The following is a 25,401-nucleotide window of genomic DNA, read 5'->3' on the forward strand; positions in this document are numbered from 1 at the left end:
AGCCATGGAAAGTGGAACCTGAAAATAATTAGAAACTCCTCCAACATACGTGTCTTCACATGATGAGGCTTCAGCCCTATGAAGAGCTCAGAACTATTCAAACACACAAATGAACTATACGAACCAACATGAAACTAACTCTCAAAACACCATTTGTTGAAGAAATGTGAGTTACAGGAAACCATTGTCAATTTCATTCTCATTGAATTTGCATATGTTTCCTCACTCTCTTCTTTCTATGTTTCCCTCATATTTGGTTTAAGAAAAGCTCTCGTTATGAAAATGGACCAAAATAAAAATTGCCTATAAAGAGGACTGAGTTAGGGAGCAAAGAGGACATGCATTCTTTTTTTTATATGTTTTCTGAAATTTAAAGTATAGTGCACAATAAGGAATCAAAAAAATGGCCAAGTTTAAAAACACAAGACTGATATTATTTGTATTTGATGACTGAAGACAAAAATTTTCTCAATATTTAGCATTTCCAAGGCAGATATGGTGAACCAACAACAAAAAACATAACCTGTGCATGTCTATGGCACTCAGAGCAGCACAGGCCCAGAAGTCTGAAGAGTAGTAAGTATTTACAGAGTGTTACTTAAAATGTAAGAATTGGAGCTACACATACTTGATGAAAACTATTTTCATATTTTTAATTACTAAGAAAGTTACGCATTTCTATATTACCTCTAGCATGCAATCAGTGGTCAGCATTACCTACTACTAGCATTGCCACATCAAGACAAAACAGAGGGCCTGATGCGATCGCATAGCGGTTAAAATCCTCGCCTTGCACGCTCCGGTATTCCAAATGCACTCCAGTTCCAATCCTGGAAGCCCTGCTCCTCAACCAGCTCCCTGCCTGTGGCCTGGGAAAGCAGTTGAGGACACCCCTAAGTGTTGGGAACCTGCACCCGCGTGGGAGACCTGGAAGAGGCTTCTGGTTCCTGGCTTCGGATTGGCTCAGCTCCAGCCATTGTGGCCGCTTGGGAAGTGAACCATCGGATGGAAGTTCTTCCTCTCTGTCTCTCCTCCTCTCTCTATATCAGCCTTTCCAATAAATAAATAAATCTTAAAAAAAAAAAAAGACAAAGCAGAAACAGAGACCAAAGAAAGATGTAACACACATGATCCAAAACAGACACAATCTAGAAATAACTAGAACTTCATATGACAAGCAATGACAATCATCCTGCTAGTGAACTCTAGGGGATTCTATCACAATACCCATAATTATAGATCAGAATTTTAAAACAACTTAAAAATCTATTCTTAGCTGGGCCATTGTTTGAGGAAAGGTGGAAGACAGCTTAGAAACATTGCATTGCTGTTGGCTTTTTGTATGTTTTAAAACATTCAGCTGCCGGGCCCAGCAGCGTGGCCTAGCGGCTAAAGTCCTCGCCTTGAGCGCACCAGGATCCCATACGGGCGCCGGTTCTAATCCCGGCAGCTCCACTTCCCATCCAGCTCCCTGCTTGTGGCCTGGGAAAGCAGTTGAGGACAGCCCAATGCATTGGGACACTGCACCCGCGTGGGAGACCTGGAAGAGGTTCCAGGTTCCCGGCTTCGGATCGGCGCGGCACCGGCCGTTGCGGCTCACTTGGGGAGTGAATCATCGGACGGAAGATCTTCCTCTCTGTCTCTCCTCCTCTCTCTGTATATCTGACTTTGTAATAAAATAAATAAATCTTTAAAAAAAAAAAACATTCAGCTGCCAAGTTTTGCCTGTTCCCACTGAGGCTCTAGCATTATGAATCAGCATTTTCTAGTTGCCTTCAAACACTGCAAGGAGGATGAAATATAACCTTGATTTTGCCTCGAAGCATCACCTTATCCAAATGGATGCTTTCCTGAAAATACAAATTCTCTATGCACCTTTTGAAGATACTTCCTACGTGGTACATATCTAAAAAGCTGTTGTTCTTTCATGAAATGTGAATTTTAGAATGGGCATAAGCACCCCGATAGCACTTCACAGCAGAGGGAACAGCTAACGTTGGTTTTGATTAAACATCTTACAGGGCATAGTTGCTTAGAGAATATAAACTATGTGAACGAGCAGAACCTTTATGAAGCAATACATAAATAATTTCTCTCAAGCATTCTGTCTTATTATTCTATTAGTGTAGCATGGTTATCCTCAGATTTGATTTGAATTCAGCCATTCGGCATTCTCGTGTTCGGTATTTCAATCAACTCTAATTCAGCCAGCATTAGGACAGTTTAGGAACCAGCTTTAGAGCTTAATATGCTAGTGTTTCAGTACCATGCATCAGTAAAAGCTGGAGCTCTAATCCTCCAACGGACCTGCTCATGTGAATCGCTAGACACCAATACGCAGTGCAGGTGGCTGTACTCTTAATTAAGTGACGAACATCCTCCCTGCGGAGGTGGGATCAATTAGATGAGGCTGTCTCTTGCAACTCCAGCCATTTTTTCCCTCCACGGAAGCTACTGAGGCTCTGATTGTCGAGGAGGACACATATTTAGTTTTCAGGACACGATGAGGCAGGGGCTGTTCCCAGTGCTAAGTCTTCTGAATTCCACTGGTAACGGTGCGTTTATGCTTGTGTGTGCCCAAGCATATGAGCACACACGGGTGAATGCCTTTACTTCCCAGAGAAACACACTAACGTTGGGTGAAAAGAATGTCTAGAAAACTATGTCATAATTTTTTTAAAAGATTATTTTTATTGGAAAGTCAGATATACAGAGAAGAGGAGAGACAGAGAGGAAGATCCTCTGTCCATTGATTCACTCCCTGAGTGACCACAATGATGGAGCTGAGCCAATCCAAAGCCAGGAGCCAGAAGCCTCTTCCTGGTCTCTCACACAGGTGCAGGGTCCTGAGGCTTTTGGCCGTCCTCAACTGCTTTCCCAGGCCACAGGCAGGGAGCTGGATGGGAAGTGGTGCTGCCGGGATCAGAACCTGCGCCCATAAAGGATCCTGGCACGTTCAAGGTGAGGACTTTAACCGCTATGCGATCGCACCAGGCCCACTGTGTCATATTTTAAGCTTCTGTTGGATGTGGTGACTTGGTAAGACAGATGGTTCTGGATACCTCCTTGTGATGTGAAGTTCCAGGGATTCCCATCTGCCATGCAGGAGATCACAGCAGGATCCCTCCCAGTAGATCAGGACAGATTACACAGTCGTGGGGGTTTGTAAACATGGGAGTTCTCTCTAATTCACAAACTGCTATGGCCATTTGTGGCTTTTAAGGGATGAATATGAATGCCATGGGTTGGTGAGTTCCAAGAAACTCAGGTATTAGAAAAGATCAGAAAAGTTAGCGGGCCCACTGTGGTAGCCTAGCAGCTAAAATCCTCACTTTGAACGTGCCAGGATTCCATATGGGTGCCGGTTCAAATCCCGGCAGCCCTGGTTTCTATCCAGCTCCCTGCCTGTGGCCTGGGAAAGCAGTTGAGGACGGCCCATGGCCTTGGGATCCTGCACCCGTGTGGCAGACCCGGAAGAGACTTCTGGCTCCTGGCTTTGGATTGGCTCAGCTCCATCATTGTGGTCACTCAGGGAGTGAATCATCAGACGGAAGATCTTCCTCTCAGTCTCTCCTCCTCTCTGTATATCTGACTTTTCAATAAAAATAAAATAAATCTTTAAAAAGAATCTCAGGCAGAAAGATGGAACAAAAAAATTAAATAACACAAGTAGAAGCAACAGCAATGAATCCCCTCCTGCAATTCCTTCTGTCCAGGGGCATTTCTTATTTTGTCCATTTTCTGAATTTGATGGGTAGGTTTATTTGTGGGGAAAATGACACATGAAATTAATGAACTGATTTTCTGAAACATCACAACAAATAAATATGTATAATATTTGATCAGACTTATTTTGGTCAATTTCACCTCGGAGTTTTCAATTGAATCTCAAATAGGGAGTGGGGGAAGGGACTCGCAAGCAGTCATGTAGATGGACTGAACGCTATATTAATTTCTACCAAAAAATTAATTAAAATCTCAGAGGAATCACAATCTAAGGAAGACACACAATCTATGATTTGCAAATATGTTAGAAAAAAATAACAAGAAAGAATTGAGGTAATGATACCTATTGGAAGCTCTATATAACTTTGCAAAATTGTAATTTAGCATTGCTTATATAAGATGACATGCAACATATGAAAAAGATCTGTCCCCTTTCCCCATGGCTGAACTCTCGGTCCCTGTAGGATATCTCATACTGACACTGCATTCAAGCTCATTTTTATACAAATTACATGATTTTCCTTGATTAAATGGCAAGAAGCTTCCACTTAGAAGACTACCATACACACAAAATCTGCCGAGATTAGTGCCAAGAAAGGACACATATATTCAATTCTGCTCTTGCCATTCAGCATGACAGAATACGCAGGGAAGCATGCTACTTTCTTTACAAAAGTATCTAAGGTTTGACATGGTCTCTTTAACACTGGCTTTAGAAACATTTTCAGAAGGCCACACCGTTTTACCCCTCTCCACACTGTGCAAGATTCTGTCAAAGTATGATGCAGGAATAGACTCATTGGTTATTCAATATCCTGTAAGACACACGAATCTGGCATCTAGCAGGGATGATGGCCCGATTGGCTGTGGGTTTCTTTGATGGAATCAAAACCACATAACTGAAAATTATTTGATAAATGTGTGTTTTCCCATTTCACTTAAAACGAACTTATTATGTGGGAAGCCGCCTTTTGAATGATATTAATGTGAAAGCGAGGCTTTATATTACAAAGTAAAATGAGGCCAGCTTTTAATATTAGACTGAAAAGTATTGTTATGCAGCAAGAAGTCTGACCTTTGACTCTAGCAAGAAAACTGATTTATACAATAAAATGCAGAAAGACAGCCTTTAAAAATGCTAACACACTTTTATTTTTTCTTCCTAGCATGTAAAATCAGAGAAGAATGCTATAAGAAGCTATCACATAAAAAAAAAAAAAAAAAAAACACTAGCTCAAGGAAAAGTGCCCTTGGTGGTCAATTCAGCCAATGCTCACACTTTCCTAAAAGAGGGTGGAAAAGGTCAATCCCACTCATGGAAATTGCATGTTCTAACCAGGAACGGGGACCAGCTCCCATCTCAGTATTAAACATGCCAAAGGGATGCAGGCAAACAGAGTGAACTAAATGGGGTCAAAGAATTTGGTGCCTGTCATGTGGCTCTCTTACCTAAAACATAGGACATGCTCGAGGTTCCTCTGACTTAGGGTGGACTGGTCAGACAGAAAATTTTCCAGGTAGCCAAAGGAAATCCAGCTGGAGAGAATGAGTGCAAGGGCTTTCCACCAAAATTCCATTTCCGGCTGCAAAATGGTATTACGCACAGTGGGAGTAAGGCATCTGCATGCAGGCCTGAGCTCATATACGACTACTATGTGGGTATAAGCCAGTGCACGTGTCCCATCTACAGTCTGGAATACAGCTTTGTTGATACACATTAGTCATTTGCAGCCTTAGAACTAGTCAATAGGAGGGTAATATCACTTTAAATATGGGCAAAGACTCAGAAAAGCTCACTGTAAAAGAGAGAGAAATTAGAGTGATTTTTAATATTCCAAAAGCAAAATGTACAGTGATGATAATGGATTTTTAAAATGTACTCTAGTCAATTTAAAAATCATGTTCTCTTAAATGTACAATATGATTCTCACGTGAATGATACTAAGAATGGCTAAACTGAACGCTCTGTGGATAAAATGAGAGCAACTTGAATTTATACTGCTTGTGAAACATGGGGGGCAATCATGACTGCTTTCCAAATATTTATAGCAGAAAAATACTTTCTCTGGATCTGGACTTGGTTTACCTACGACTAGCAAGAGATTCTGTCCAATTCTACTTTCTGAGACTGCTCCGTGGATACGAAAGGGAAAGAGAAAGACTAAGATTCAGTTTTCCAATCCTTCAAAGGCTATCTTGGAATATTTTCTTAGCTTGTAATATAAATAAAATGCAAAGGATTAAGAGTCCAAGAGCAGCCTTTGTGTTCCTACTCGTATGAAGTGTCTAGGAGGTTACTTTGATTTTGATTTCAGAACTGTACAGCGCTGTGTCACAGCAACCTGAAGTCCTCTAATGCTCCACAACCCCGAAGATGTGAGAGATGCCGGGCCATAAAAGCATTGTTCATTCACTCCTTGTGCCTTTTGGTCTTCAAACACAGAGAGATGAAAACATATTAATAAGTTGACTAGTGAACCCAAATGTGATTTATGACCTGCAATATCATAGTGTCATTTCTTGGTTTGGGATTCACTTTGTCTTTGCTAGATATGGGATATGTCCCTCAAGACACACAGCAATTAAATGGGAGACGATATGTAAAATGCTATTACATAGTATCAGTGTCATAGAAGATAACCGAATTCCTACATAACTATGTAATTCAGCTTCTGAATTCAGAAATCTTAACATGATCTTCTGAGAGAACAAAAAAAAATAGGGTTTAAAATTTATTTAACAGAGGTGGGGCAGGAGGATGGCATGGTAATGTAGTGGCTAAAGTCCTCACTTGCATGTGCTGAGATCCTATCTGGCTGCCAGTTCATGTCCCACCTGCTCCAATTCCCATTCAATACACTGCTTGCGGCCTGCGAAAGCAGTAGAGGATTGCCCAAAGTCTTGTGGCTGTTGACGTCACTTGGGGAGTGAACCAGTGTATGGAAGATCTGTCTCTCCCCTCTGTAAAATCTGTCTTTCCAATACAAAATACTAATGAATTCATAAAATTTATTTAGTATTGTGTTTTTCAGGAAAAAAAACTTTTCTTATCATTTTCCCTTGAGAATGATGAGGAAATATTAGTATATATTTCACTAATGTATGACACATTCCTGAAATGAATCCACCAAATTCCATTGTGATAGCTTCTGTCTCAATTTTTCATATTTCCATCACAAATGAATATCCCTTCAGAGCTGGAAAAGCCTGTGACGATCGTAAGATATTCAAATGAACCTTTTTTTTTTTCAGAAGTCACTCTTGAGAAAGAATGTGATACACTTTGTTTTCAAGATCTAAGCATTTTATTTTTGCATTCTGTAAGCTCTTCAAGATCAAATACATCTCTATTTTTGTTTCCATGATATTCTCTCTTACTATACTCAACTAGTTTACCAGGTTCTAATATTTGCTAATACATATTTAAACATGCAAATGTATTTTTGAAATACATTCTGATTCTACAGAAATTGTTATGCTTTAAAGAAAAACATAGTTATTATCCTTTGAAATTGAAATAACCTGATACAATTGGCAGTGCTGTAAAAGATGATCAATAAAATAATGCAGGTTACCTTGGTGACTCCTCCCTTAAATTAAAAAAAAAAAAACACCAGATAGGAGTAAATTTTAAAAGTTTAAGAGCTCTCACCAAGAAAACCATAAAACACTTGTGAAGAAAATTGAAAAATACACCAATTAAAAAACTATACATCACACTCACTCATTGGAAAAGTTAATGCTATTAAGACATCTACACTATCAAAGTTGATCTGTAGATTCACAGCAGTACTTAGCATAATACTGTAATTCCCCACAGAAATAGAAAATAACCCTAAAAATCTTTATGTAACTATAAAAGAATCTAAAAATAAAAGTAGGTATCAGCAAAAATAAACAAAGCTAGAGGTGTTCTACCATCCAGCTTTAAAACGCTTGCAATGAAAACAGCAGAGTATTGGAATTCAAGTTGGTACACAAAGGGAAAGGAGTAGCAAGCATAAGCAATTACAGCAGTCATTTCAGGGGGAAAAAGGCAGGGTGGAGATCAAGAACACATAGGGATTAAAAAGCGGTTTCTTCGATCAATAATAGTCTCAAAACTGAGTAGCCAGATGAAGAACTAGAGTCTTACAATCTTCCTTCTGTCTTTTCTCAGATTCGAGTGTGAAACACCATCCTTCAAACAAGACAACAAAACAAGGGGGTAGCACAGTGGTGACATCCTCTGTCCTGCATTACCAGCGTGGGCGCTTGTTGATGTGTTCCACCTACAATCCAGTGTTGTTTATGACCTGGGAGCCCAGCTGAGGAACGTCCATGGCACTGGGACTCTGTCTCCATACGGGAGACATGGAAGAAGCTGATGGCTCCCAGCGTCTGAATAGCTCAGGCCTGGCCTTCGCAGCACATTTGGGAGTGAACCAAAGGATAGAAGACCTCCTCTATCTCTCCTTTTCTCTCCATAAAAATCTGCCTTCCAAATAAAAATGACTTAAAAAATGTTGATCTTTGCATACCTTCAGATGACATTGTTGCATGCTATGTAACATTTTCATCACTACATTTTAAGTGTTTGTGGTTCCTTCAGATTCATACGCTGATATGGAAATCTCAAAATGACTGTCCTAACTGAACATAGCCAGGGGAGTTGTATAGGTCATGAAGGCAGAAGCTAACAAATGAATTTTATGAAACAACCCCCACTGAACTGAAGCCCTGCTTTTAACCTGTGAGGGCACAGGGCAAAGCTATTCATGGTTGAATCAGGAAGTGGATCTTTACTGGACACAAAATGGGTCAAAGCCTAAATTTGGTTTCATCCCAGCCTCCATAAGAGAAAAAAAGAAATTGAAATGTGTAAACCATAAATCATTGGTAATTTTTATCGCAGATTTAAGCACACTTCTGCTTCTATTTTCCTGTCTTGTGTAAATGGATATAATTGACAAAGAAAATCAGAAAACATATCAGGTTATAAACAAGATCTTTCAAGAATACTAATTTCACATATGTTTAAGACATCTGCGTACACTACACCTGTGTTACAACTGTTTTGTTTCCCATTTTTATTTTTTGGCTGCAATCTTTTGATTCATTTTAACAATGAAAATCTTTTAAAATCAACAGCTATGTGATTTCACTTCATGTGAATGGTAACTGTGTTAGCTAAGCAGAAAGATACTTCACTCTTAGAACTTCAAGAGACACAATGAGGAGACACTAAGCTTCAAACCATAGTCAGCTGCTGGGTGGCTTTCTCTCTCTCTCTCTCTCTCTCCTTCACTCTCTCCCTCTCCTCTCTCTCTCCACCTTGCTCATTCTCTCCTTCTTTTTACTCTTACTTTGAGATTATGCATTTATTTATTTTTTTATTAAATTTATTCATTAATTACATTGTGTTGTAATTTCATAGGAACTAACTGGGATTCTCCCCCCTACTTCCCCACACCCTCCCCCCATGGTGGGTTCCACCACCTTGTTGCGTAACCATAGTTCAAGCTCAGTTGAGATTCCCTCTTAGCAAGCATATGCCAAGCATAGAGTCCAGCATCTTATAGTCCAGTCAAGTCCGTTGCAGAGTGAGAGAGTGAGCAAGAGAAAGATCTTTATCAGCTGTCCACTCCCCATGTCGCTGCAATGGCCAGGTGTGGACCAGGAGTCAGGAGCTTTATCTGAGTCTCCTGTGTGTGTGTGTGGGGGGGGGGGATGGCAGGGGCGGGAGGGTGCAATTATTTCAGCCATCCTCTGTGGGATTAGCAGGAGTGGATTAGCCAGAAAATGAATCCATCACACATAGAACACCTTTGTCTCTGGAGGTAACTTAAGGCACTAAGCCACACTGACACTTGTGCAACTTTGCACCCCAGAGGTTTTCCTCTTCAGGAAAAATGCAGACTGAAAAAATATTACAACATGGAGTGCTGTTTCTGGAGAGACTAGCATAATCCAAATGAGAGATTTTAATTTTTAACTGATGTTCATTCTATTTGAAGGGTAAAGAGACCAAAACATTTTGCATCCACCTGTTCAAAACCCAAATGTCCACAAAGGGCCAGCACTAGGGAAAGCCGAAATCAGGAGCCCAGAACTCCATCTGCGACTCCCATGTTGGTGGCCGAGACTCAAGTACTTGAGCCATCATCTATTGCCTTTCTGGCTTTCCACGACTAGGAAGCTGGATGGGAAGCAGAGGAGTAGGGACTGATACCGAGCATTCCAATATAGGATTTGAGTGTCCCAAGCGCTGACTTAACTACTGTGCCAAATGCCCTCTCCAACTGAGATAATATTTGCAAAGCACTTAGCACAGGATCAGGAACACAGTTAGGACACTACTTTCTCCATACACCAATTTTGTTCACAGTGATTGTCCTCATGCCATTTAGCAAACTGAAATTGTCCACAATATCTCTACATTTGATGATACGCATGCGTGCACTTGTGCACACAAAGTACTCCAAAAAAAAAAAAAAGAGTAGGTGTTCTTGTTTTTCATTAATAGGACACGACTGATTCATTACTAACATATTTATTAATGCCCATTTTGTCAAATGCGCTCTACTTATGGGATCTAACAAATTAAAACAGGAAATGTATTATACTTGCTGAATTCTCCTTCTAACATGAGTGATAATGATAATAAAATTAAAAATAAATAAATAAATAAATAAATAAAAACTACATTGGTGTTGCAGCACAGCATGTAAAGTGGTCATCAGCAACACTGGAATCCAAAATGGGTGGCAGCTAGGGTATCAGCTGCTCCACTTCCAAATCCAACTCCCTGATAATGACCTTGAAACCACAATGGAAGGTAGCTCCATTGTTTCAGTCCGTGCCATGCAAATGAAAGCATCTATGTTTTTTCTGTCTCCTGGCTTTGTCGTGGCTCATTCCTTAAAATTGCAGTCATATGAGGGGTAAACCACCAAATGAAAGACCTCTCTTTATCTCTCCCTCTCTTTCTTTAACTATTTCAAATAAACAATAATTTATTTAAACTCTACGGTATGAATGAAGAGAAGGCAGAGCATAAATGTTCAGGGAGGAAGGAAAAGTGATATATATCACAGTCCCAACAATGGTAATAGACAAGTAACAGGAGTGCCTAATTTCATAACTTCATATTGGTCACATAGAACCATTTAGTAGGGTTTAGGGGAGAGCAATTAAAGTGCTATAAAAACTTTAATCCATACCTTTGGCTGTTGCTTAATTTTTTCATAGCATCATATTTTAATACAGGAATATAAACAGAAACCCTCTTGCTTTTGGGGAACTGGAGAATATAATGTCTAATGCATAAGAAACTTTGACTACATGGAAGGATGGGTGGATGGAGGATAAATACAGCTGTCTTAGGGGATATCAAAGAACAACCGCAGTTAATTTGCAGGCAAGAGACTTTTCCAATGAGCTAAATTAAATAATCAAGCCAGATTTTGATGTACACACAAATGAATTCACCTGAGAACCACATAAACATGCAATATTTTAATAAATAGCTACTTTCCACTTGTGTTTGAATGCATTCTACACAATTATCTTCTACGGGTGATGGGTTTCCCATTCTATTTTTACTATCTCAGGTGTTGTTCTTATCTGTCTAGGTATAACCAAAATAACACAAGGGGTATTAAAAGTGATTAAAGTCTGTCAGAAATTTGACAGAGCTGACTTCTTAAACTAATGAAGAACAGAAGGCACATTAAAACTCTTCAAGCAGTAGCAACTCTTCTTGGAGATTTACTCAAGCATTCGCATATGAGAGGCTCACTCAATGAAGAAATACTAACCGAGCACCACTCATTATAACTGTGTTCATCCAATCAAAGAACTGAATCTCTATTTTCCAGAGTTTTGGATGTGTGTTCCCAACTACAGAGCAATTTTTTTGCAGATGGCATTTCTTTGAACAGATTTTGCATTCCTGTCTATATGCTAGCATAAGTTAATGAGAAGTTACGTTAAGTATGCTTCTTTTACTTTCTTACCTCCACAGATGCCTCTGGTGTGAATCTTACCTAACCACATCAAAAGTATCCTTTACCCAAAAAACTCTGCTTCTCAGCATACAATAGTTTCTAGCAACTCCCAGAAAAAAAAAATGAAAGTGCCCTCATACATGATTTATTAACATTTTGAGTATTTTTTACTTTTGAAATTTTACTAATTTAAACAGAAACCATTTCATGTATTTCATAGGCACAGTTCTAAGAAGACAACTGCAGTTCCTTCTCTCTTCTCCCTCTGTCAGCTCCCCTGTCTCTTCCCCAATTTTCCATTAATTTCTGCAAGGATAGGTTCAGAATCCACTGTAATTCACTAGTGGTCTGAATACTCAACAAGTACATGGCAGGAAGACCACAGTTACACAGGAATAAAAACAAGGATTAAACATCAAAGTCAATTCACAATTCTATTTAATTCCTGTTCATTTTTTTGTACGCTATATGTGCCATATGTCTTTAAGCACAGTACCTCATCATTACCACTATTGTTATAAAAGCTTAAAGCAAGGCAACTTATTGCCTGGAAACAGGATGTAACCCTTCCCAAAGTAGATGAGGATAATACTTAAATTTCCAAGTTAAGAACAAGGCTGAGCAGGAACTTGTTAAATTATAATTCCATATCATTCTTCAAGTAGCCCATAATGTACAATGTGTAATAGGCATCTCACTTTGTGTTGGAACAAGTAAGGATTTTTCCCCATATCACATATTTCTTGCTCTGAAAAGATTTTATTTTATTATCTGAAGGCACTACTATTATTCATTATTTGATCAATGAAGGGCAACTCCATGTATCTTATGCTGATTTCCAACCACTTGAAACATACAAAATGGAACAATCATCAATTGGCTGTTTTTTGTAAAACACCCAGCCATTCATAGGAAGGGGAAAATGCTGGGATTTAGTGTATTTCCTTTCAGAGCTCTCCCTTTGGCAAGGGTCAGAGATATAAATTTAAACACAAATAGAAACATTCAAATGGAAATTAATGTATACAAAAATGATCACTGTTGAAGCATAGGCTGTTAATTTAACAGACGCTGGCCTATCTCTACTTCTAGTCTTACAGTAGAAGGGGTAAACACTGACTGAATGCAAGGAATATGTTGAACATTTGAGTTTACCTGGCATTCCAAGAAAAACAAGGGAAATGTACACAAAAATTTCTACAAATAACAGTCTGACATATTTCATACTAGACTACTGGAAGATATTTAATATTTTGGCTGGACAATTTCCTGGACTTATTCTGATTTTCATTATAGGATAGACAGATAATGATAGAACACTTTATTGATGAATCTGGGTCAATATTATGAATGTTACACTTGTGTTACAATTAGTATTGTATTACATTGGTATTACCAATACCAATTAATTCATGCTCTGTTGAGTTATTCTAAATGAAGGATTAGTGGTAGCACAGACTACCAAATAGCGGAATTCTTTCTTCAGTACACCATTCTACAAATCCACACTGTTGTATTTTCTTTTATTACCTATCTGTGTCATTTTACTGTCAGCTCTTATACTCTCTGTCTATTCTGCTATTTCCCTAAGCAGCATTAGTAACATTAAACTATAAACCTACTAATGCTTTATAGTTCCATAAACACTGCAAAATCCATGCTCACATGTAATTTTTGAAATTTTAAGAGAAAAAGAAATAATTGCACGAATCAGATGACTTGATGAGGCCTCTTAGTCTCTTTTCAGAAGGCAGAGGGGTGAAACTTACAAAACTGGGAAGATGAGTGAGAATGACTATAGAGAATAAACCTATACGTGTAAGGAAATATGTAATTTTGAACTTGACTATCCTCCTCCATTATCCCACTGATAAATATTAGTAGGATTTTACACCCAAATAGTCAAGCGGAACTGAGATCACAGAGAACTTATGGTTTTGAGAGACAACCTAGAGCCTTATAAAGTTTTTGAAGAAACAAGTGGTAATTAATCACAGAAGTCCAGAATAGCTTCCGTGGAATATAACTGTAGAAGTTTAAACTATAATTCTGGAATATGTCCTGACCATATCAGAACATTTCTAGAATTAAATTAAAATTAGGACACTACAAAATAAGTTAACTAATGGCATAGATGAGAGGCAAAGAAATTCACAGAGCACAAAGCTGGGTGGATGCTCACGGTGAATCAATTCTGCAGGGGACACAGGATAAGACACACTTAGCAGCTGCAGCCTTGCAGTCAAGCTGTCCCTCTCATCATGATTCAGGCTTTGAGCCTCCAGATGGCATGGAAGGTGGAAGATCAGAAATTCATCAAGCAGAAGAATGTGACTTGTCCTCCACTCTGTTCATGTTTTCAGTACTTCGTTCTCTTAACTATGTTACAGGTTTTTTAAATACATCAGATAAAAACTTCGTTTCTATAACATACAATTAGAAGTTTCACTAAGGTTTTTCACTTCTAAATTTAGCCATAAACCAGTATTGAATCCAGCGTTTATCACCAAAACCTATCAATAATCACACTCCTTAATCTCATTATGCATCAAACTACTGCTACAGTGCTTCATGTAGATTATTCTGTTTGGGGAACCATTCCTCAATCTTAATGTGAAAATCTCCTCTTGCTGCCTCAGCAGGCACGCCCTCCCTGTAACAGCACCACATCAACTGCCAAAGGTTTGTTCTTGATCCCCTCATACATTAGTTAGCCTCCTTGAGAATTTGTCAATACCACCCTGTGAGTATCATAATAGATTTATCTTTACCTAAATATTGTCTTCCTTAACCAGATGTGCATTACCCACCAGACACCCACAAATACAAGATATCAAAGTATCATAATTTATATTCCCACTTCCGTATCAACAGCTTGCTTTAAGTATCCCAATATCTGTAAATTGAAACACTCTCTCCCTTGTCTTTCAATCTTACATGTCTAGGAAGCCAAAAAACAATACGTTAATAACTAATACTCCGCAAATAATTCCTTCTTTTTGAATTTATACTCCTCCCATCTTTGAGGAATAGGTGCTACCTATTAATTCTTCACCAAGGGAAAGGGCAGCTGCTGCTCCCTCTGGTCACTGTCTATGTCTTCCCATTCCTTTCTACACATGACTGCTCAAATAATCTTCCAGAGCACACTGCTCTCTGATATGTACCCCTCTCCCCCAATTTCCAGCAGTCCCTTCTCAATTAACCACATACCTGTAAGTCTGTCATTATAACTCTTAATATTCTAGCCTGAAATGACCTGAATCTAAATTTCCAATGACTCTACTACATGAGGGGGATATTCAGGACCTGCTGATGATTTCGCTTTTCTTTGCATATGCTCTAAATGAACCTTCTTTTCTTCTTCATTTTGCCTGCGATATCAAGCCGCAAACATTTGTCACGGTGTTCTTTTTAGCAAATATCCCTCCTACAACTGTGGCTTCTCTCTATTTCAAACCCTCATATGTCAGAGCCAAAGTCCTTATACTTAGGTTTTCAATAAATATTTATTAAATTGAAGTCCTTTCATAAACTCATGCTTAAAATGTTAAACGTACACTGGCTCTGGTCTTCCTTTCGTTCCAGAAGAATATGGAATTTGAAACTAGTCTTCTTTAGAACTCTTTCTTTCCATCTCTCCTTGTCTCCTCCCTCCTTTTAATGCTGCAAAAGCATCCACTGAAAAGAAGTTTCAAAGACACATGGGAACATCTGCTCTCAGAAGCCACTTGAAAAATAAGTATGCCACAGTATGGGGAAAACATCTGTGCACCGTTGAAGAGATTATTAGTTCTGCTGAAGGAAAGCAACAGAGAAACACACACACACACACACACACACACACACAAACACACACACGACAACGAATCTTAGCAAGGGACACTGGAGCATCTCGTTGGAGACCAGATGACTACATTATGCTTAGTCCTTGTTGCACTGGGTTTTTTTAGAAGAGAAAGAAGAACTATTGTGCCCACCTGTTCATATTGTTAATTACACAACCTACATAAGTATAACTTTATCTGATTATTCCAAATGTAGATGAGCTTCCAGAAGCCAGCATTTTATCTCAAACGCACCACTTGCACATAGATTATAGGCAGCTGTGAATTATTATAAAAGAAGCTAACTCTGATGCCTTGAGTTCTCTACCCAGACTTGAACTGACACTGTCCAACATTTTTCTCTTTATTTCACAAGATGTTATTAAGTCCATACCTTCCATGTCTTATTTCACTATTTCATCTAAATAAGGAGAGCTGCTGCTCAGAACAGGCTCCCTATGACAGTCATACAGTAACAGCAAATAATTATCTTCACATAAAATAATATTAGAAAATCAGATTGGTTCCCTCTTCAAGCAGCAAACAGCACACCCTATTTTTGTTAAGATAACAGGATGTTAGTGAATACACAACAGCATAATTTTAGGGAATTCACAGATCCAAAAAATCCATTTAGTCTATTTTGGCACAAATCTGCCTAAAATCCCAGGAAATGGATGACAGCTGGAATATTTTCTGTTACTGATTTTTGGACTTACAGGGACTATAGTACAGATTGTTGAAAGTACATCTCCAGGATGTTTTGGGATTTATTGGCATGCATGGAATGAGGCCACTATCCACAAAGAGAATAGAATTTCAAGGAGCAGTAAGCCTGGCAGTGTTTTGCTTAAAGGGCGAGGACAGAACATTAAGAACTGAAAGACATCAAGAGTCATGTTGTTCAATCCCCTGAGTTTACAAATTTCACCCAGGGTAAATTTATCAGCACAGAAATCTGTTCATGCTGACACAAGAACACCCGCATGGTGGGAGCCTGTGCTGTACACAGAAACAGTCTGAAGGTATTGCTATCTGTTTCAAAAGACTTTGCTGTATGTGCCCGGCGGCATGGCCTAGTGGCTTAAGTCCTTGCCTTCAACGCCCCAGGATCCCATATGGGCGCCGGTTCTAATCCCGGCAGCTCCACTTCCCATCCATTTCCCTATAAAGCTTTGGGACCCTGCACCCACGTGGGAGACCCGGAAGAGGTTCCTGGTTCCCGGCTTCGGATCGGTGCACCAGCCGTTGCGGCTCACTTGGGGAGTGAATCATCGGACGGAAGATCTTCCTCTCTGTCTCTCCTCCTCTCTGTATATCTGACTTTGTAATAAAATAAATAAATCTTAAAAAAAAAAAAAAAAGACTTTGCTATAGGGGCAGCCATTGCAGCTCAGTGTTCAAGGGACTGCTCAGGATTCCAGCCTGTCACATGGCAATGCTTCTCTGGGTCCTAGTCCCTCCTCCTCCAATCAAGGCAGTCAAATCCAACCCAAGTACTTGGGTTTTGGCCACTCATATGAAATCAGGAAGGTGTCCCTGTGACAGTCATTTTCATATGTCAGGATGGCAGCCTTGTGACTGTCTTTATTCATGCTTTCCCAGAACTAATGAGCTTCCAAAGAGCAAAACTATGGTGGCTCCTTTCATTATAAAGTTAGAAAAATGTATTATCAGTCTAACGCATGTATCAAAGCTTTATCTTTTAAAGAAAAAAATATTTATTTTGAAAAGTGAGAGAGAAATCTTTCATCTTCTGCTTCACTCCTCAAAGGCCCACAGTTGTGGGTGCTGGGCCATTCAAGAGATGGGAACTTACGACTCCATTTGCAACTCCCATAATTGCTGTCACATTCCCAAGTAGCTGGATCATTGACTTGCTGCCTTCACAGGCACATGGGTTGAAAGCTGGATTAGAAGCAATGTAGCTGGGACTCAAACTGGCACTCTAATACAGGATCCAGGCATCTCAAATAGCAAATAAATAGAGTATGCTGTAAAACAACCCTGATTCTTTTACTCTTCATCCTTGGCAACTACTGATCCATTCTTTTTTACTGTAGGTGTGCTTACTCCAGACTCTTCTATAAGTAGAATTGTACTTCATGTACCATTTTGAATATAGCTTCCTTCACCTCACAGACTGCATCTACAATTCAACCATGAACAAATACATTCTGATATATATATATATATATATATATATATACACTTTTGATATATATATTTCTACTTATCATCAAGTAGCATTTCTTGGTTGTACTAAATTTGCCAATTCCCCTGGCTGAGACACATTCAGATTGCTTCATATTCTTTGAGATGACAACTAAAGCCACAATAAACGCTAATATGCAGCTGTTTACTTGAGTGTAGCAACTCGTTGTAGTTAAAAGAATGTTATTATCTGGAGGTGTTCATTTAGAGGCGAGGGGAATAGATGCTAGAGAGATGCTAGCGATGATTATAGTACTAATTTTGTAGCAATTGCCTCTTCACTAAATAAAAATTCTTCATTTACTCATTTGGAGTTGAAAGAGATTATGATACATGAATTCATGCAATTAATAATTTCTTCTTCTAGAGAAGAAAAGAAGCAATTCTTGGAATAGTCTGTCAACAAGCACTTGGCTGGCAGACCTTGCAAAGATCCTGAGGACAGACAACTGTCTTAACTCTTTCAGCTGCATTCCACCAAACACAAAGTATTCTAATACACATTTCACTCAAATGTAACATAAGCTAATAAGACTTATGACTTTCCTTTAAATTCGCACCCTCTAAAGTGTCAAGGGAAAAAAAGAAAATTTGCATTCTTTCCTATTTGTATGTCAAATGCTTATCTGATATGATACCAGTCATCTCTAACAGGTAGTTCTCAACAGCAGCCTGTTGCACATCTGCATGGTCCATTTGAAAACATCAACCATGATGTTGTGGCTCTCAACCTGGCATCTTCTGGTGCCCAGAAAGAAGCCCATGTTGGGAAACAGCGAGCACTTGTGTTCTCAGCCAAGCAGCACTCACAAGAGCCCACTGTGAGGATAAATTGTCAGAGCTATGAGAAGTGAACCTTGAGAACTGCACCAGAAAGAGGAAATGACTTGGCAGGATTTTCATATTTATATACTCTCAGTGTTTCTACTTAAATCTCTTACAGACCCTGATGGGGCCCTGGGGATCCTAAGGCTATATGATCAAAATGACTATGTATGTTTCACTTCATCTTAGGCCCCAGAAAGAAAAATATTCTTCCTACACAACCTTGCACCAAGGGATAATGAAAGTCTTTCCTTATGGCTTCCTGATGGGTCAGCAGTCTCCTGAAAATACTCTTCCTACAGGGTGAAAAATAAATCTCTCTCTATGTGAAATGCTTTGAGCTCTTTAAAAGGAAAACCCAGGATAAATTTCAGCTATTATTATTATCATTATTATCTCTCACTCACTCAATATAATCTGACACATTATATTCCCTTTAGGCCTATGGAACCTATTTTCTGAATGCTGCTGGTTCATAAAAAATTCACATATAGTAAAAAAAAAATCTGTATGCCTGGAAATTCAGTGAACATCATTTCTATGGGAAATCAGTTCCTTCTGATCATTAAAAAAATATATTTTCTTTTGGATATTTGTATTCACATCAGTATACTGTACTATTAAAAACAACTCAAGCTATAGAAAAGAGTAGAACAGAAATAAGAACATGCAACACGATCTGTTTCTATAAACCAATCTTACATCTCAAGATTTCTTTCAGAGGTATTAATTTGTCCATATTCTCTTTACAGATGTGAAATTGGTCTTAAAAAAATGTATGAAGCTTTTCAAGAGGTGTTATTTAAATGCTGAGAGCATCAAATTCAAAAATGAGGAATCCTTTAAGGACTCCATAATGCCTCAGTTTCAATTCATTACAAAATCTGAAATGAATTGTGTGATTCCGTCAAAGTGGTACTTATTAGTATACTGTGAAGGGGCAGGAATTGCAAAATGAGTATCTTTTCAGTACCTAAGTCACTTCCCAGGAATTAGATGCTTAAGGATATCTTCTTATAGTGATGGAGTTTTTAACCTCAGCACTGTACTAAAGAACAGGTGATATTTGCATCTCCATTTTAACTAAAGAGTGATAGTGCTTGAGTAGTACCCAAATGAAGAGTGGAGCTGTCTTCACTGTATCTTTAGAAGGTATGATAAGTTGACTTCACTATTCTCACAAATGCGACATTAGAAGCTGGTTTGCCAATATGATTTAAAAAAAAAATTGTTACAAACTGCATCCAAAGTACCTTTCTAGAACTGGAGATATGGTCTGAAACTCACCAATTAGGGAATGAAACAAGGCTTAGAAACTATGCAATCCAGATGTCAGCTGTTACCACACACTGTGTCCAATTTCATATGGTTTTAAATTCCACGCACTTCTGAAACTCCTGCTATTTTCCAGAAAGAGCCTCCCAAACCAAGTAGAAGGAAGTCTATGGTTTTGGCTTAAAAAAAAATTACATGGCAGAAATAGAGGAAAGGTTACACTTCAAATTTTATGATACAAAGGATCTCTAATGGGTATTGCATAAGTGTAACCTCCTCTTTCCCACTACGTATAAGACACCTGAAGTAGGTTAGTGGGGATTTCTCAGTCTCTCCATAACCAAAACTCTTGGCTTAGAACTCGTCTTATCTGTTTAACTCTGACATTCACTATCTCATGGCAGCCACATCAGACTTACACAAGTTCAAAAAATATACTCAGCACTCTTTGGCCCTACAATTCCTAAAAATACTACAATTGTGTGAAAAAAAGATATGTAGCCTTATTTTATTTTAAATTTTTTAAAAATTTACTTCTTTTTATTATTATTATTTTATGATACAGTTCCATAGGCCCTGGGATCTACTTCCAGACAAAGATGGACCGCCCAATGAAACTGTTTCCTATAACTTGATGAGAGGATGCTGGACTCTCTGCCATTGTCCATGCCCGCAATGATGGACATATGACTGTGTGTGGAGAACTATACTATAGTAATGATATTGAGGAACTCAGTGAGCGGGGAGGGAATTGGGGAGGGGATAAAGGAAAGCCTTATTTTATTATATAGCTTAGATAGAGCACTATCAAAGCCAAAAGAGATAAAATTTAACTGATTTTCAAGGTGCATCTAAAATAGGTTAGGAACCCAGTTACAGCATTTGTCCTTCAGGCTTTGGCCTTCCTCAGTAGTACAAAAGGGGGAGGGAATGTGATTCCTTCTAGATTTTACTTATGGCAAACCTAAAACAAAATGCAATTCAACATGATTGCATATGTATATGTGTATCTACAAGTATGCCTTTAGAGAGATGGTCCTAGAGTCAGCGAAACTTACCCATTCCTAATGTTTGCAGACTTCTTGCAAAAGGACAATTGGAGGCTGCATACCCTTATCACAGTATTAATTCATACCAGGTAAACAAAACTGTTCAATAAAATAATTTAGCCACTATTTTGACAAACAGAACTCTTCAGCAACAAAAGTGCGCGCATACACACACACACACCTGATTTGTGGCTGAAACATGGGCCAAGCAACTGGATTTCCTGTGATTATGAACACAAACTTTTAAGGTTTATTTATTTTTATCTGAAGATACAGAGAGCGGGAGAGTCAGAGAACTTCTTTCATCTTCTGCTTCCCAGTGGCTGCAATTCCCAACTTCTCAAATGGTTGCAATGGACACAACTTAGGTGATCTGAAGCCGGAACTCAGGGAAACTTTCTCTGGGCCTCCCTCATGGCTGCAGCGTCCCAAGACTTTAGGCCATCCTCTACTGATTTGCTGGCTATAAGCAAAAAGCAGGATTAGAAGTGGGGCAGTTGGGACATGAAATGGCTCCCCTATGGGATGCCGCAACCAGGTGAGAGAATTAGCCAGCTATGCCACAGATCTGGCCCTGTGATGATGAACTTTAGTATGAAGATACATGCATAGATTTTGCTGATGATGGATAAGCAAAGTTTGCAGAGGTATTGAAGATACAGATCATTGTAAATTTATCAAATAAAAATTATTTTAAGCAACTGGCATTAAAAAAAAGAAAACACCACCTAGTAATCAGATGTTATGTATTAATTCATAAGTTTATAATGATTAAAACGTAATGACATGAACTATTGTGTTTTTTCCTGCCTTTATTTTGAATATATTCTCTATATTGCCAGAGTCAACAATTCTTTACATAATGTACATCCTATTGACAACAATGCAAGTCAGGCAAATTTTCTTTTACTATGTAAATTATCTTGGCTTACATGAGGGTATTTTAAAAATTCATGAAATAAAATTAAAAAGTAAGTTTATCTTGGTACATAGATATTTGAAGCCTACACGCACAAAGGATCTTCAAAAAGCTCAGCAAAACACTTATGGAAAAAAAATGTATGGCTTTGTGAAAGTGCTTGTATTATCACCAGCTTGTACTATAATTTCATTTGTCTCTGGACTTTATGAAGTACCATCTGATAGCATTTTTCGCTATCTCTTCAAGCGTCTGTAGGTACTTAAAGGCATTGTTTAGCAGAAATTTCAAGAGAAAATGCTTAGACTTGGAAGATCAGCTGGTTTCTGCAGCAACTACTCAGTTTTGTCACTGAAGTGCAAAAGCAGCCATAGGCAGTATCCAAATGTTGGGGCACAGCTGTGCTGCGATAAACCTTTATTTACAAAAGCACACAGGAGGCTGGCTTTCACTTAAAGGCCAAGGATTTCTGATCTATATCCCACATACACATAGTATTTCATACATGTGCTTTATTGCATACATTAGCTTTTCACCACTTGCTCTGCAGTAGCGGTGATTCACTGATCCACAGAAGCAAGAAAATCATTTCTGTACCATTTGGTATGGTTTTACTGGAATCTTCTTCAGAGTTACAACACAATTTTTGTGTTCTCATTACACCCTTACATTTCGTTGCAATGATATATACTATATATTTCACAGTTTTTGATCTACAAATATAGCTTCTACAAATTGAAAGAAAAAAGTTTTAGAGTGCAATAGCCAAATTCAAATCTATTTGTATTTTTTCAAAGTGCTTCTGTTCAGTTACCAAAAACAGTGTAGAAAGACTTAAGATTGAAAATAATTATTTGTTTTCCATGATTGTTAAATTCTCTGTGTAGGGTTAATAAGGTGCTACACTGAATGTTTTGAGTGCAATACATACCCAGTCTGGATTCATTCCTAACTGCTCTGAGTTTAATACTTGTTCAATCAACTGTTAGATTCTTATTGAAGTTATTTTTGTTACATGTTTCATCAAGATAGTGTCTTTTTGCTTGTTTTGGTTTTGTTTTTGCTGACAAAAGTTTTCTTATATATTACATAGAAATCACTGAGTACTTTTCTTTGTCATCTTTTAATTTCCTTCCAATACATCTATATATTTTACAATTTTTAGCTTATGTAGTAATACTTAGATTGTTTGTTTTGTCCCCTTATGAGGCATATGGTTCTTCATGCCACTATTCATGACAATGATTTTTTGTTTAACACTTACCATTGTTTGCCTAAGTTTGGTTTTTCCAGAAGCACGTTCTAAAGCCAGAATAATTTTTAAACAAAATGTAATAGACATGAGCTGAGCAAATGTTCATGAAAAAGCAGTAAAGGAAGACAGGACAAGGATGGGAGCCAAGCGAGTATGCTATCTCTTCAAGTACATGGGAGCCAACCAAAGATTCCCACGGCTACTGGAGTCAGAACCCATGGGTGTTTCTGACACGTATCATGTGAAGACTGAACTGTAAAGCTGAACAGTGAGAGGTATCTGGGGATGAGAAACTTAAGACCCGGCATTAACAACTCAATCAGCACTCTCCACAATGATGCTTGTTCATTAGGAAAATGACCAAGGCAATGGTAGTGTTTGTTCAATTAAATTAATTGTTGGAATCAACAAAATAAATACCTGGCCAGGCAACTGGTGTCATGGTTAAGACACCACCATGATTTCAGTTTTCTGCTAAAGTAGAAACTGGAAGGGAGCAAGTGACAGCCTAAGTACTTGGTCCCCTGTCAAGATAAGTGAGATTGAGCTGCAAGCTCCCAGTTTGGATCTGGCCCAGCCAGAATGAACCAATGTATGGGAGAACTCTTTAATTCTTTGACATGACAGAAGTAAATGATATATTAAAAAAATGATATATAAACTAAATGATATATAAAACTACCCAAATGAAGAAGAATTCAAAAGACATACCTTCATATTGCTAGGTTTAAATGAGATCAGGGGCTGGTATTATGGTATAGCACATGAAACAAGTGCCCGAGACAAACAGCACCTGGTACTACAACAATGATTCAAGTTCTAGCAATTTCACTTGTGAAACAGTTTTTTTGCTAATATGCCTGGGAAGGTAACAGAATATGGTCCAAGCATATATGCTGTTTCCCATGCACACAGAAGACCCGAACTGAGTTTCCAGCTCTTAGTTTTGGTTGGTGCAAATCTGGTTATTGAGAGTGGACCACTATATGAAAACTTTTTCTGTGTGCCCCTCTATCTCTGTTATTCTGTCCTTCAAATAAAATTTTTTAAAGATTTTTAAAATTTTTATTAGAAAGTCAGATACACACAGAGGAGGAGAGACAGAGAGGAAGATCTTCTGTCTGTTGATCCACTCCCCAAGAGGCTGCAACAGCCGGAAATGAGCTGATTTGAAGCCAGGTGCCTCTTTCAGGTTTCCTACATTGTGCAGGGTCCCAAGGCTTTGGGCTGTCCTGAACTGCTTTCTCAAGCCGCAAGCAGGGAGCTGGATGGGAAGTAGGGCTCTCAGGATTAGAACTGGTGCCCATATGGGATCCCAGCACTTGCAAAGCCAGGGCTTTAGCTGCTAGAATACTGTACCAGGACCCAAACAGATCTTCTTCTTCTTTTTTTTTTTTTTAAATAACATGGGGTCAGAGTCTTCATAACGCCCAAGTACACATGAAACAAACATGGCTCTGCTGTGTCAACATTTTCGAACTTAGATTTATTCATTGCCATTGGACTCAACTTACATATATTTTACAACACAAACGAGGATTAATCATTGCACAATAAATAGGAAAACATGTGATCTCGGCTACTGTTAATGGCTATGTTTATAAATTCAGCAACATCTTTTCAGCATTTTTTTTTTCCTATCATACTCCAAGGGCCTTTATAAACACTTTGTATACATTTGCTTACAAAATCCTTTAAAACCAAATCAATGTTTTACCTTTCCCATGCCTTGGGCTAGGAAAAATCTGCAAATCCCTGATATTAGATAGCAGTACTCCTACTCTCCCTGTACATAAACATTTCTCTCTTGCATCCCCGTCCTCCCCTTCCCCTGTCCACAGGCTTGGAATTGTTGCCTCTTAGAGTCTTCAGAAGTACAACTCTCATAAATGTGATCACAGTTTTAAAAGTAGTTTTCACAGAATAGGGAAAAAATGAGAACTGGGACCCGATATACAGAAAAGGAACTCCAAATGTACAAAGTAAATTATTGCTTCTTGGTGGTGAACATCAGGACCTATAATTCTATTTAGAATCAGGCACTTTAAATCAACAAATAATGCTTCATTTACTTGGTCCATTTTTTCTACTTCACATATAATACTGAAATTCTTTCACTATTTGAAACACTATTATTAAATGTAAGAAAATTTGCACTAAAAGTTCTGAAACTTTATAATCCGAATTATATTTTCAAAAAGTAACAAACTACATGAGACAATGATTACTGATGGATATAACTGTTGCATATTTAGATACAGAAATGGGTTGCAAGGATATTCTTTGGTAATGAGAAATGCTAATATGAAATAATACAAATAAA

This window comes from Ochotona princeps, chromosome 19 (assembly GCF_030435755.1).
Source record: "Ochotona princeps isolate mOchPri1 chromosome 19, mOchPri1.hap1, whole genome shotgun sequence".
Taxonomy (NCBI): domain Eukaryota; kingdom Metazoa; phylum Chordata; class Mammalia; order Lagomorpha; family Ochotonidae; genus Ochotona; species Ochotona princeps.